Raw genomic sequence first — 12,867 nt, forward strand, 5'->3', positions numbered from 1 at the left:
ACGCCCAGCGCACCACAGCCATATTCGCACTTCCACATATGATACATGCTTTGCCCAACTTAGAGCCCTGGGTGTTTGGTTCTACCGTATGGCGCGTAATGCATTCCCATCAGGCAGAATTAAAATATGAGAAAATTCATCGCAAGATATATTTCCTTGTATTCTCCAAGTAAATTACTTCTGTACTAACTCCTCTCTTCTGAAGTGACCAAAAGATAAAAGAACTCAGTGTGTAAAAATGGTGAATGCAAAAATACACTACTTTTGTGCAAAATTCACAGGAAGTGCACTTAAATTGCCACAAGTGCATGGCCAATTAAGGAAGAAAAACAAGGGCAAAGGACGGAGACGCAGAACAGGAACACAGGACTAAGCTGTGTTCTGTGTTCCTGTATTCTGTGTTCCCAGTTCTGTGTCCCCGTCCTTTGCGCTGGTTTTCTTTCTACAATCGTGCACCAATTAACTCGCCCAGCTCTCCACTCTACTGGACCAATAAGGCCTCAAGCTCCACAGTGCATTAGTGTTATATCTTACGCTACATATTTTCGAATTGTTTTTGCTGCAAAAAAGGTGTAAGAGGTCAGCATACACGTCTTTCATTTGCGTAGGAAGAAAGCAGCGCAGTCAAGAAAGTTACTCCCTCCTGCCAGTGAAAATTTAAAAAATGCGGTGTTTTCAGAGCAATAATAAAATCCTTACATGCTGACGGCATGTTGGAATTTTTGTTAATGCACCGTAATGTTAATGTTAATGCACCGTAATGTTAATGCACCGTGAGTGGGCTCGACGGCACTACTAGCATGCGGTGCGCTAATCCTTTCGTCTTCATTGTGCAGCTCGCCCTTGGACTGTTTCTTCATGGTACTGCCAGCGGCATCGAACCCTCCGAGATAGCCTGGGTGACCTCGCCGGTGAACGGAACTCGTTTCCATGCGTGCGATTCCCTCACGTCAGCGGAATTTCTTCGACCACATCATCCGGGAGCAGCAACGTGCGAGCACATTTCTACGCATGATCTGCTGGGAGCGCCACCACATCAATGGGCTACGTATACCCTTCCCAGGAATTGCATCGGCAGTGGGCTCGGCGGCACTACTAGCATGCGGTGCGCTAATCCTTTCGTCTTCATTGTGCAGGTGAGCAGGCGTTTTGGCAAATGCTTCCGCTCTAGCGACCGTTTCTTGGTAGTGCTGCCGTGCCCGCAGCTGTGTCTTGAAGTGTTTGATGTTGCTGTATTCCTGTGCAAACTCCTCCTGTTGTCAGGGGACGTCGAAACAAATCCCGGCCCTGAAATGGCACAAATCGCTAAACAACTGAAGGATATTGCGGAAGATATTAAAGAAATAAAGGAAAAACGGCTGACAGACACAGAAAACAAGTTAGATGCCATAACACTAATAGAAACTGAAGTGCAGTCTTGTCAAACTGAGATTTCTCGCATGAATCACGTAATAGAAATACTGGAAAAAAAAATAGACGATCTTGAGAACAGGAGCAGGAGATCCAACTTAATTGTTTATGGACTACCAGAAGATGAAGAAGAATCAACCGAAACTCTGGAGCAGGCTGTCAACAAAAGTATCATTGAAGATACCCTAAAGCTCGATCCAGTTGCCTTTGAACGTATTCACCGGTTAGGCAGACCGCAGGCTAATAAGAATAGACCGGTAATTTTTAAACTACTGGATGCCCGTAACAAGTCGGCAATACTGAAGCAAGGTTTTAAACTTAAATACACGAAATATGCCATTGGGGAAGATTTCTCTCCGAGAATTCGAGAAATCAGAAAAAAACTGTGGAACAGTGCCAAAGAAAATCGACAAAAAGGGGACAAAGTTTCGCTTGCCTTCGACAAATTATTTATAAACAGCTGTGCCTTTGTTTGGGATGACGAAACGAACGAGAAAGTTCCGCTGAAAAAAAAACGAAGAGCAGGAGGAGACAGTCGAAAAAAGGAGCCCACCAACGACACGGGGAAGAGCGCGATTAAAGCACTGACCATCATAAATGTAAACGCAAGGAGCATAAAATCTTTAGTAAAGTAAAATCTTTAGAAAACCTATTAATTAATCGGGAACCTGATATTGTCGCCGTCACGGAGACTTGGCTTTCACCAGAAATTTCGAGTCATGAAATCGCACCACCCAACTACTCAGTCATTCGGAAAGACCGAGACTCCCGTGGCGGTGGTGTGGCTCTCTTGATAAAGAAAACCCTGCCGTTTGTTACGCTCCCAGATGTGTCAGGTGCTGAAAGCGTATTCTGCAGACTTCTCTGCAACAATACTACTGTCTGTGTAGGCTGTCAGTATAGGAGCCCCTCTTCAGGAGATGAGTGCATTTCTGTCATTCATGACTTCCTTCAACAATATGCTTGCAGCACTAGAATCATTCTCATGGGTGACTTTAACCTTCCTGACGTGGACTGGATAACTATGCAACACACATCATCATCTTCAGAAGCTCTTTTTGACTTAATGCTCTCCTTTAATCTCCACCAAATTATCCTAGAACCAACGCGCAAGCAAGGATCAGCAAACAATATCCTCGATCTTATACTAATCAGTGATCACTTTCCAGTACACCAAGCGCAGAAAGAAAACATCGAAGGCATCTCTGATCACAACATACCATTATGTTTGTTACCTCTAGACTGCTCAATAAAAAAAACGATCTGATGTCAAGACGACACTGAACTTCGATAAGGCTGATGATGCCAGCATATTAACCTACCTCGCACTTCGGAGAAGGATGTGAGCGGGGGCACAGGGAGAAATGGGCGTTATTTTCAAGAGGTACGTGAGTGACTGGTTGCGGGGGTAAGGGGGAGGAGAGAGCAAAGGGCAGTAGGGAGAGGGTGCTGTCTCCTGCTGTACCTTTGCGTGCGCCTTTCTCTTTTTCTCCTTTTACTTTCCCTCTTTCCCTCGAGCCGTGGAATGTTTTTAAGCCTGTTTCACATGGCAGCGAAAATGCCAGCGAATCCTGTCGCTGCGGCGGAGAAACCTGTTTTCAGTCGTCGCTGCGACGAGCGGCGAGGTTTCAACAAGTTGGAAATTTTCGCTGCGACGCGCCGCTCAATCGCTCAGTCGCTTGCATGTGAAACGGCACGACGCTGAAGAACGACAAAGCTGGCGCGTCTGCCAGACCGGCCCTGAAAGGTCTCATGCATGAACGCATCGTTGCCGGCTCACGTAAAAAAAATGGCTGAGGCTTAGCTAAGGTTAAGCCTAGTCAGATGCGAAGCATATTGATGGCTAGGCTTGGTAATACATGGCTTTCCTTGGTTGGCTACAACAGCATTCTTGGCACCCATGGAAAGTACATTGGAAACACCCTTAGTTATTCCACCACTGCCACCATTCCCTATAGACTGTATTGATGTGCCCACAGCAGCAGCAGGCAGCGCCTCTGATGTGGAGCCTCCACCGCCGTGGCCGACCGCGCGAGCCGGCAGCCCATCTCTCCTCTGCTGTGACGTCATGTTGTCACGTGGTCAGCCGCCGCGCCTCTGATGTGGAGCCTCCACCGCCGCGGCCGACCGCGCGAGCCGGCAGCCCATCTCTCCTCCGCTGTGACGTCATGTTGTCACGTGGTGTCATGGTGGTAGCTCCACCGCCGCGCTCGATGGGCTGTAGTGTAGCTCTAGTAATATGCTTCGCATAAAAAAAACCTTACAGCGGCTAATGTGTCACTCCTGGCGAAGGATCAGTCCTGAAGCGGTCAAACATTTCTGAAAAATCACATCAGAGTTTCTGGAGAGAATCAGTTGCATTCTTTGAAGACCTGGTTACGCAGGACTGCCACCAGCTTTGTGAAGAGCGCAGTACAAGGCACAAAGAGTGGCACAAAAACAAATTTTGATCGATTTGGCGAGGCTACGGCAAATGGGAATTTGGTGTGTTAGCACTGCGGTTTCGATATTGGGATCCACTGCGCACGGCTGGAAGTTGATGCAGAAGATACCCAAAGCACAGCGCGAGAGACTGCTTGTTTAGGACACGGGATGTTCGGCTGCGGCGATGTAAGAGCGAGTGCTGTGCTGCTGAGGTGTGTCGTATTACGTGTCATGTCGATCTGCCACTGTTTTCCTCATGGTTTATACATGGTTCATGTACATAGAACAAAAGGCGATGATGTAGTGGTCTGATGCAGTGGCCAGCAAAACTAATCTAATCGCGCTGTCCGGATTGGAAACCCACTCGCGGCCGTAGGGTATTTTCTTTTAGTTATTTTTATTTAAGGTCAAGAAAACTCCAGACATACAGACGGACCTCGGCGAACACTAAGATTGAAAGCCCAACCGCCGAATAAAAAAAAAATTCGATCGCATCAGGTCGCTGTTGTTCCACCGCCATGCGGAGGCAACGGCAAGGTGTTCTCCAGCCGCCCGATGGAAACGGATCATCGTGCGGCCGTGGTTCTCGTCTGTTGACTTAATGAAGAAGACGGTACAAGAAAAGGCTCTACCTTAGAGCCTTTACTTCTTAAACAATTCATTACACAACCATTATGAACAGGCGATACCTTTGTGGCTGTGGTGCGCTGGGCGTCTTGCATGCACAGCAGGAAGTGATTTGTGTCTAGACCATCCAGGAGGGAATGTACAAGGACGGGAGGATAGTACAAACGCTAAAAAAAAAAGCTAGCTGGGGCTGGAAACGCATTTTTCGTTCTAGCAAGTACCAACGTTGGGGCAAAGCAACCAGTTTTGGGCGCCTTGTAAGAAGAAAGGATGGTTCTGGGAAGCGGAGGCAGGGCTGCGTACGGCGCACGCGAGGTCGCGGGGTCACGGAGTCGCGCTGCAGCAGCATATCGGGAAAAGGTTAAATTCTTCCACTCGCCACTCGCAGCGCACCGCAGAGCCGGCAGCCTTCTCTCTTGTCCGCCTACCCGGCAGGAGCTACTCTCTCCGGTTCCGGCCGGGGAAACGGACAATAGTCGCGGGCGAGAGAGAAGGGGGGGGCCCCACCACATGAATGGCATTAGAAGAATGTCACTGGCGCCTCCGCTACGGCTCAGCTCGTACTATTCTGGCGCAGTGCTGCGTTTCGCCGTGATCGCTTGTCAGCAAAGTGAACACAGCACCGTGCCTTCCCGTGAATAGTAGAAGCAGGGACGTCGCGGCCACATCGGCATTCGCAGGATAGCGCCGCCCTGTCGCTTATTTGCTCGCTTATCCTCTGACAAGTCAAAAAGTCTTCCTGTCGTGGCACGCCATCCATGGCTTACGACACCACGTCTGTCGTTCCCCTTCGTACTTCAAGCGTTTCTCTTCTTGCTATGAAAGTATTAGCCGTTGCGGCCACCAATTCAAGCAGCGAGAAAAAATTCAGCGCCGCAGGATTCATAATGAAAGAGCGCCGCTCTTGTTTCGATCAAGCCATCATCAATGAACAACTTGCATAATTAGAGTGATAAATCTATACCTTTATGCGTTGTGTCTTGTGTATAATCCCAAACTGTGATCTGGAATGCGAGGTCAAAATTTGAATGTCATTGAAATAAACTCATTTTCCTGAAATTCTCTTTTTGTGTCGTCGCCGCTTTGCAGGTCGGGCCGAGCACGAGCGTGCTCATGGTCCTTCAGTGTCGGGCCGGGCTTCCTGTCGGTAGGTTAAGTCCCGGGCCGGGCGCGGGTTCGAAATTGCGGCCTGTGCACAGCTCTATTCAGAAACCTAATCACATTTCCTTTTGTGAAAAAAGAGCTATGTGCAGAGTTTAAATGGTGCAAGTATGAAGCTACAATGAAGTCAATTACAGACGTCTGTGCAACAGCTAGAGGAATTTCAAGAGCATGCTATACGTGATGCTAGTTGCCTCAGTCACAATTGATGCAGTCAAGTATTATTTCGTATATTTTTTTTTTACCCAACAGACATGAAATGTCTGAAGATGAATATGTACCAAACACATCGAAACATCAGTTGTGATGCCTGAAAAAAGTTGTACTGCAACATATAAATGCTCAAGTCTCGATAAGCAGGAATACTGAAGGGGAATAAAAACAGTTTTCTTTTGTTCGGGCTCACGCACCTGCTACAAACATATTCTTTATACATAGCAATAAAACTTGAAATAACTGTTTAAAAGCCTTTTGGTCAATAGTATAGCTAAGTATGACTGAAAGGAGTCCGCAAGAAATGCACGGAAGCAGGCATGCAGTGTGACAGCGCAGCGCGACAGGTGCGCTTTTTAATCTCGCGCGCGCACTGAAGAACATGGGTTTATGGTTTATTGGGGTTTTAACGTCGCAAAACGACTCAGGCTATGAGGGACGCCGTAGTGAAAGAGGTTCGGAAATTTCGACTACCTGGGGTTCTTTAACGTGCACTGACATCGCACAGTACACGGGCCTATAGAATTTAGCCTCCATCGAAATTCGACCACCCCGACCGGGATCGAACCCGCGTCTTTCGGATCAGCGGCCGAGCTCCATAGCCACTGAGCCACCGCGGCGGGTCGAAAGACATGACGGGGACACGCATGCATGGGGACACGCCGAGGAGGCAACGCTGCAGTGCACGCTGCCTCCTCGCCTCTCGGCTCCTCGCGAGCAGCCCCGTCCGCTGACGAGCGGTGGCGGGGAAAAATCTAGGGAAAACATGCCTGTCCCCAACCGGACATGACGTCATTAAATATCACGTGACCTATGACGTCACGCGTATGACGTCATATTTTTTTGACCAATCAGCGTTTCCAGCCTACCTACCCGCAAACTCCGGGAAACTGATAAAACTTGTGAAGCCCATGGAGGAAGAAGAAAGTTTTTTTTACCTCCATGGTGAAGCCTTCCTGGACCAAACATCAGTAATCTTTACTAATCGGGATAAAGAGACTCGGGAGATTGCTGGAGCCAACAGTTTCAGTTTCGCAGCTCCTCTCGGGAGGTGGCTAAAGTGGCGGTCGCGGAAACTAGTGGCGCTGCAGTCGAGATTTTTAACATCGCCTGCTATCGCGGGAGTTTCGCTCGCTACAGTTACGACAGGCTAGTCAGATTTTTAAGCTGGTTTTTCGTGTGATGGTGCTGTTAGCGTTGTGAAAACGTGTTTGTAGTGAAATATGTGCACTTGGTGACTTGAAGCGAGAGGTACACATGCCATCCTGCTTTGCGCCCGGCTGCAGAAGTGGCAATAGAAACGATATGCCACCGGTCATCATTTTTTTCAAACCGCCTTGCGATGAAAGCGAATTTAAAAGGTGGGAGCAGATGTTGCATCGCAAGGACAGATCTACTGTGAGCGTCATTTTGAGCACGAAGATATTATCAAGGAGTGCAAGCACGTTGTGAACGGGCAAGAGGTCCGAATTCCTCGCGGGAACTGGGCGCAAGTGCCCGGTGTCGGCCCTCGTCTCTTTCCCAGCCTTCCAGATCGATTCTCAAAGCCAAAAATTGTGAAATGCAGGCGAAAGTCACTTAAAACGCGTGCTGTCATGTAGACTGATAAGTGTGAAGATCCTTGAAGCGGCAATATATACGTACTCCTCGGGCGAGGCTTGCGTAGAGGCAGTCAGCCCGAATGAACTGATGCCTCTTTCCTGCTCGGCGGAAACCTACTACGTCGACTGCACTGACAACTGGTGACTATGAGTCAACCATCTACGGAGTGGCAGCATGAATCTATACAGGACGAAATAACTGGGAAGGTGTGTGCAGTTTTCTACTGCAGAAAGCTAGCGGCAAGCCGTCTAGTGATTCCCAGGGCTGCTGTTGTGGAAGAAGATGGTAGCTGCTTCGTGAACGGCTGCAACAAGTTGCACAAGCAGCTGTTCAAAACTGTAGCTTCTGTCACTGATCTTGAAAACATTCTGCTGGAAACAGATGGCTTATAAATATCTGTGCAGGAGTAAATACAAATATTGATGAACAGCCGACGAAGCCGGAAGGTGTTCACAAACACTGCTCGTTTTTTTTTTTCGAAGCAGCTAATCTGTGCGCGTTGCTTGCGTTTGCGAAGTCAGGTTCGAGCGAGGAAGAGAACGGCAGCGCGCCTCGTGCAGTGCCTCGTTCAGATATCGCTCGCCCAAACCCCAGTGGTACCCTCCAAGCGGAACAGCTTTTCGCCATGTACCAACACCAGTTACGCCATATTCTTGTTTGCTCACGCCGGAAAAAAAATAATTTACCTCTAGGTATAGGCACGGCGCCGCCCCTCTTTATGAGTGTGTAGCGGACGACGCGCGAGATGTGTAGAAAAGCGCGACTGCAACGCCGTTAGTTCCAGCGACGTCCACGATAGACACGCCAGCAAGAACGTTGGCTGAAGCCATGCTGAAGCATGCCACATTGCCAAGACAGATCACTGTATCAGTGATCCATCGCTTGCGCTGACGGGAGAAATTTCTTCTCAAGAGTGTCGCAGCTGCTAATCTTTGATCTGTTCCTTAGTTTCTTTGTCTTGTTTATCTTACCCCGTATTTATTGCGAGCGGTTTGAATAAACGCATTTTTTGTTAGTAAGCGCTCGTCGTGTGCTCCTTCAAGTGTCTCACCTTTTTCTGCGCTGTCCTTCAATCAACATGAACCAGTACAACCTAGTGGAGATCAGTGACCAGTACCAACATGCCCAACTTCTCGCTCTGCTTCAAAGGGGACGCCCATCCATCCATCCGCCCGTCTGTCCGTCCTCTGGTCTGTCCGTCCTCTGGTCTGTCCGTCCGTTCGTCCGTCCATCCATCTGTCCAGGGCCGGCGTTATTGCGACCGGGTGAGAATAACGGAAATCCAAGCCAAAGCGTTATTGCGACCCGGTGGAAATAACGAAAAGGCGCAAGGAAGTTCAAAATGAAATGCCGAATGCCATATAACGGGCAATCACTCCCCAAGCAACCACAGATATCCGTCGGACGTACGAGCTAGATCCGAACGTCCTTTGCCGAGATCGGACGTCCATCGGACGTACGAACACAATCCGATTTCGGATATCCGTATTCGTACATCCGCCGGACGTACGGACAGTGTCCACTTTTGTATATCCGCATGAGAGACGAGGTGTACGTCCGAAGGATGTAAGGCCGAGTATTTTCCCAGGCCATGAGAATGGACGTTTTTTATTTCACAGAAAATTCGCGTCTTTCGTGTATGTATACTGTTTTATTTGCATCAGTTGGAGAGTTTGACGCGAAGATGTTTGTAAATTGGTGCGATTCCACTCCTACCTGCAGTGCAAGAGCCGCCAACGAGCTAAATTTATCTAAGAGGAGAAGGAGGTGTTGCAGAATTTTGCAAGAACTCAATGACTAGTTTTATATTTGTAAAACTTCTCCAAATTAGTGCAGTTGTGAGACAGCTAAACTTTCCATTGAAACCATTCGTAAGAATCAAAATCCCGTGCATTCTGCTATCACCATATCATCATAGATGTCAGTTCGCGGTCAGTCCAATCCAATCCATCAGTACGGCTCCGTAGCGCTGTTGTTGATTTGTCGCGTAGTGTTGTCGCGCAGAGCTTTATAGCTCTTTTATTATAATGTGTGGCTTTGTTCGGTCTGTGGACGAAAGTAGTATGTAACTTAAGCAATTCGAAAGATACGAGGAGCGCCTGAAGGTCTTCTGAAACACCGGAATCCCGTACTGCGTCGACCTTGGTTTAAAGAAGGCTTAGTGCACATGTGATTGCCTACGAAGGTATGTATCCAGTACACTTCTTGGAACTTGCTTCTAGGACAATGCAGCATGCTCATATAACATTCGTTCACAGGACAGTGGGAGCAGTAAGCGCGAGGAGATGGCTTCCATAAGTGTGTACTGTTCTCACACTTTCGGGAGCCTACATCACACAGCTGCGGGAGCCTTCAACTCGCGCGGCTAATTCCCACTCCTCTTCAAAGTTGCGGGACGGAGTATTTTCGCATCTTGGTAATTTTTAAGGCATTGCTAGTTTCACTGTGCCTGTGTAAAGAGTGACAACGCGCGAAAGGCAGACCATAGGAAGCACGTGTAGTTCGCAGTGGTTCGCAACGGAAGCTTTGCGGCTTTCTGTGCACAGTCGCGTACAGTGCTGCGCAGGTTAGTGCCCTAAGGCCCATGAGAATACATAAAGAACAGGTACATTGTCAAATGTGGTGTGGAAAAGTGAGAGCTGTTATTGCCTTATACTTATTGAGGTGTTTGTTAAAGTGCATTGTCTGTTATACTTGCAGTACTTCTATTAATTGGTTCCAGTGTTTTTAACTTGGGCTGCTGCATTGTGCCATTTGTTTCACATGACTGATGTTTGCCGCATTCTTTTTTATTTCAGAAATCCTGTGGGTGGGAAGATTACGGATGTGTGTCCCAAGCTTGCCACATTTGAAGAGTCACATTTAAGAAATTTTCCGAATATAACCCATTGCTCTGCTGATGTATCATCAACCACAATAAAATATGCGTGCTATGAATCAAATTGTTTTTGGTTTTATTGCATTGCGCGGAGTGAATAAAGCACGCATGCACCATATATGCGAATATTCGAGAAAGATCCGCCAGTGGACGTACTCAACTGGACGTCCGTCGTCGGGCGAACCGTATACCTTTGGCCACCTTTCGGACGGCCGACGGACGTCTACCGGCTGTTTGCGGATGTTCAGCGGACGTACAGAACATCCGAAACAGACCTCTGTCGGCCGTCCGAAGGATATCGGTGGTTGCTTGGGTCAATACATACAATACATACCAGCAACTAACAGCAACTAACATACACAAATATCTACACAGTAGCAAGATTTATTACAACGAAAAAAGGGTTTTCCTTGCTGCTAACCAATACAAAGTTGCCTATTTTGAGTCATTGTGACACTTACGGACAAGTGAAATGTGCCTTGTGAATTACTTCTGCTTGTATGCATTGCTTACAAGGTGACTTATTATTGAGAAAGTTGGCTTAGAATTGAAGAAAGCATATCAGTTTGAGTAGTTTAAGCACACAAACAAGGAAGGAAAACATGGGAAATGAGCTGCAACCAATCAATTTATTTCCTGGCTGAAGCACTGTACACAGGAAATGAATCATTATTAGTATGGCTTCAATGCAAAGCAATACTGCAATTGAATAAGAAATTCAAAAGACAAGCCAGTTATGAAAGTTGTTCACGTGCCATCATGTCTATGCTATTATAACCGGTACCCTAATCTCTTAGAAGACGTGTAATCTCATAGGGAAATGAATGTGTCTTAAAGGGGGGGGGGGGTGGGGTATACTCCATTGCCACGCCATCTAGCATTACCTACTGACAGATTTAAGTATTCCCACAGAACACCAATGCAGAACACCAATAGTTTGTAATGTCTTTTCTGCCACCCATATATTTCTAACACAAAATGTGTGTGGATTCAGGCAAGACAGCTTGAGAGAAGTGGTACAAAATTGAGGATTCCGAACCTGCTGGCCACCTTTTTGACGTTAATTGTGGAATATATTGTGGGCTTAGGGCACAACTGCTGTTAGCTTCGGTGCATAGGGCACACGTCGTGAAGTTTTCATCTTGCCTTAATAGTAGAATGAAACTTTGGTCACTGACCATGTCGAACATGTTGATTGACATTGCAGAACCCTAACAGGTTGCTCGTTCAAAATGAAGGACCGGTCATGAAAAGGCAGCTCCTTAACTAATCAGGGCAATGACTTTGCATATGCCTGGTGAAGGTTTCCCTTTGTTCTGATGACTGTCTTAAGCATCATCTATATTATAAAGACTCCAGGTGCAGCCACACTTACAAATTTCTTTCAGTGGCAAATATTTCCACATTCTCCCAAGCAATTTCATGCCCTGGTTGTGCATGTTCTGCCACAGCAACTGTTCGATTCCTGCCGACATCACTGCGATGCTTTCAGATGCCTGGGTATGTTTCTAGCTGTCTCCCCGATGTAGACCGAATTAATCGTCGCAAGGTAAACGATTCCAGGGAACTTCGAACGAGGCAGAGCATCTTCAACATTTCAAAAAATCCCCATGCAATTTACTAGTTAGCACGTGGGCAATATTCACCTATTGCCTAACACCTGCCCTTCGTCTGGAATGTACAGGGTCGTCAACTTGTACGAACACGCGAGTGCATGGCCCCACTCTGGAGGGCCACTGCGCACGACACGGCCGCGCGTCGAAGCGAAGTGGTAGATGACGTGAAGCACCACGTTCAGGTCCAACTTCTCCTGCACTACTTGGCTGCGATGAGCGGCCGTGAAGGACGCAGTGGCCCTCCAGAGTGAGGCCACGCACTCGCGTGTTAAGGGTGGACGACCTTGTACATACGAAACCACTGCTCGCTTCAACTAACGAATGCCTCGGGGACTGCAAAACCACCGTGCCTGGATCGTATTTATGACCCTGGTCCCACGTTGTAATGAATTCACATTATTAACTTGCATACATTCTGCGCAAATCAGATTGAATGCTCAAAACGAATGAGCGCACATATGCCTACTCGCACAACCCATAAATTACGCGAAATGAAAGCGTATTTATGTCGATTAATTATACCAAGATTTTCCGGAGAAAGCTGGAGCGTCTTCCAAGGCCAGTGTGCACAAGCGCGAGCACCCAAACAACGCAAGCACACAAGAGTCCTTTCACAACGAATCAAGCGATCAGAACGCGCCACGCAAAAGCCAAGGTCACATATACACGGTGAGAATGATGCAAAACGCCTGCATGACTTTACCACACCGCCTAAAATCCAAGCGCAACCCCGAAATCACACGTCCACGCGTTGACAGAGGCGGATCAAACAAGCAAACGATGCAAAAACGGCGGCTCAAATCCCGTCCGCCAACAATAAACGAAGCCAAGGCAATCCATGGGTGAAAATAACGCTTTGGGCCGGCTTTTCGTTATTTCCACCGGGTAGCAATAACGCTTTGGCTTGGATTTCCGTTATTCTCACCCGGTCGCTAT

At 47.7% G+C, this 12,867-nt stretch overlaps 1 long non-coding RNA gene and 1 pseudogene across 1 annotated transcript; both read left to right on the forward strand.

Annotated features, from left to right (window-relative positions):
* Window positions 1-785: 785 nt before the first annotated feature.
* On the forward strand, window positions 786-1,998 carry LOC149351040 (uncharacterized; annotated as a pseudogene).
* A 7,267-nt stretch (window positions 1,999-9,265) lies between these two features.
* On the forward strand, window positions 9,266-10,379 carry LOC149351041 (uncharacterized). The gene is made up of 2 exons (XR_016289481.1): window positions 9,266-9,622; window positions 10,236-10,379. It is a non-coding gene; the product is annotated as an uncharacterized LOC149351041 (long non-coding RNA).
* Window positions 10,380-12,867: the final 2,488 nt, after the last annotated feature.

Source organism: Amblyomma mixtum, chromosome 3 (assembly GCF_055824585.1).
Source record: "Amblyomma mixtum isolate Tamu chromosome 3, ASM5582458v1, whole genome shotgun sequence".
Lineage (NCBI taxonomy): Eukaryota > Metazoa > Arthropoda > Arachnida > Ixodida > Ixodidae > Amblyomma > Amblyomma mixtum.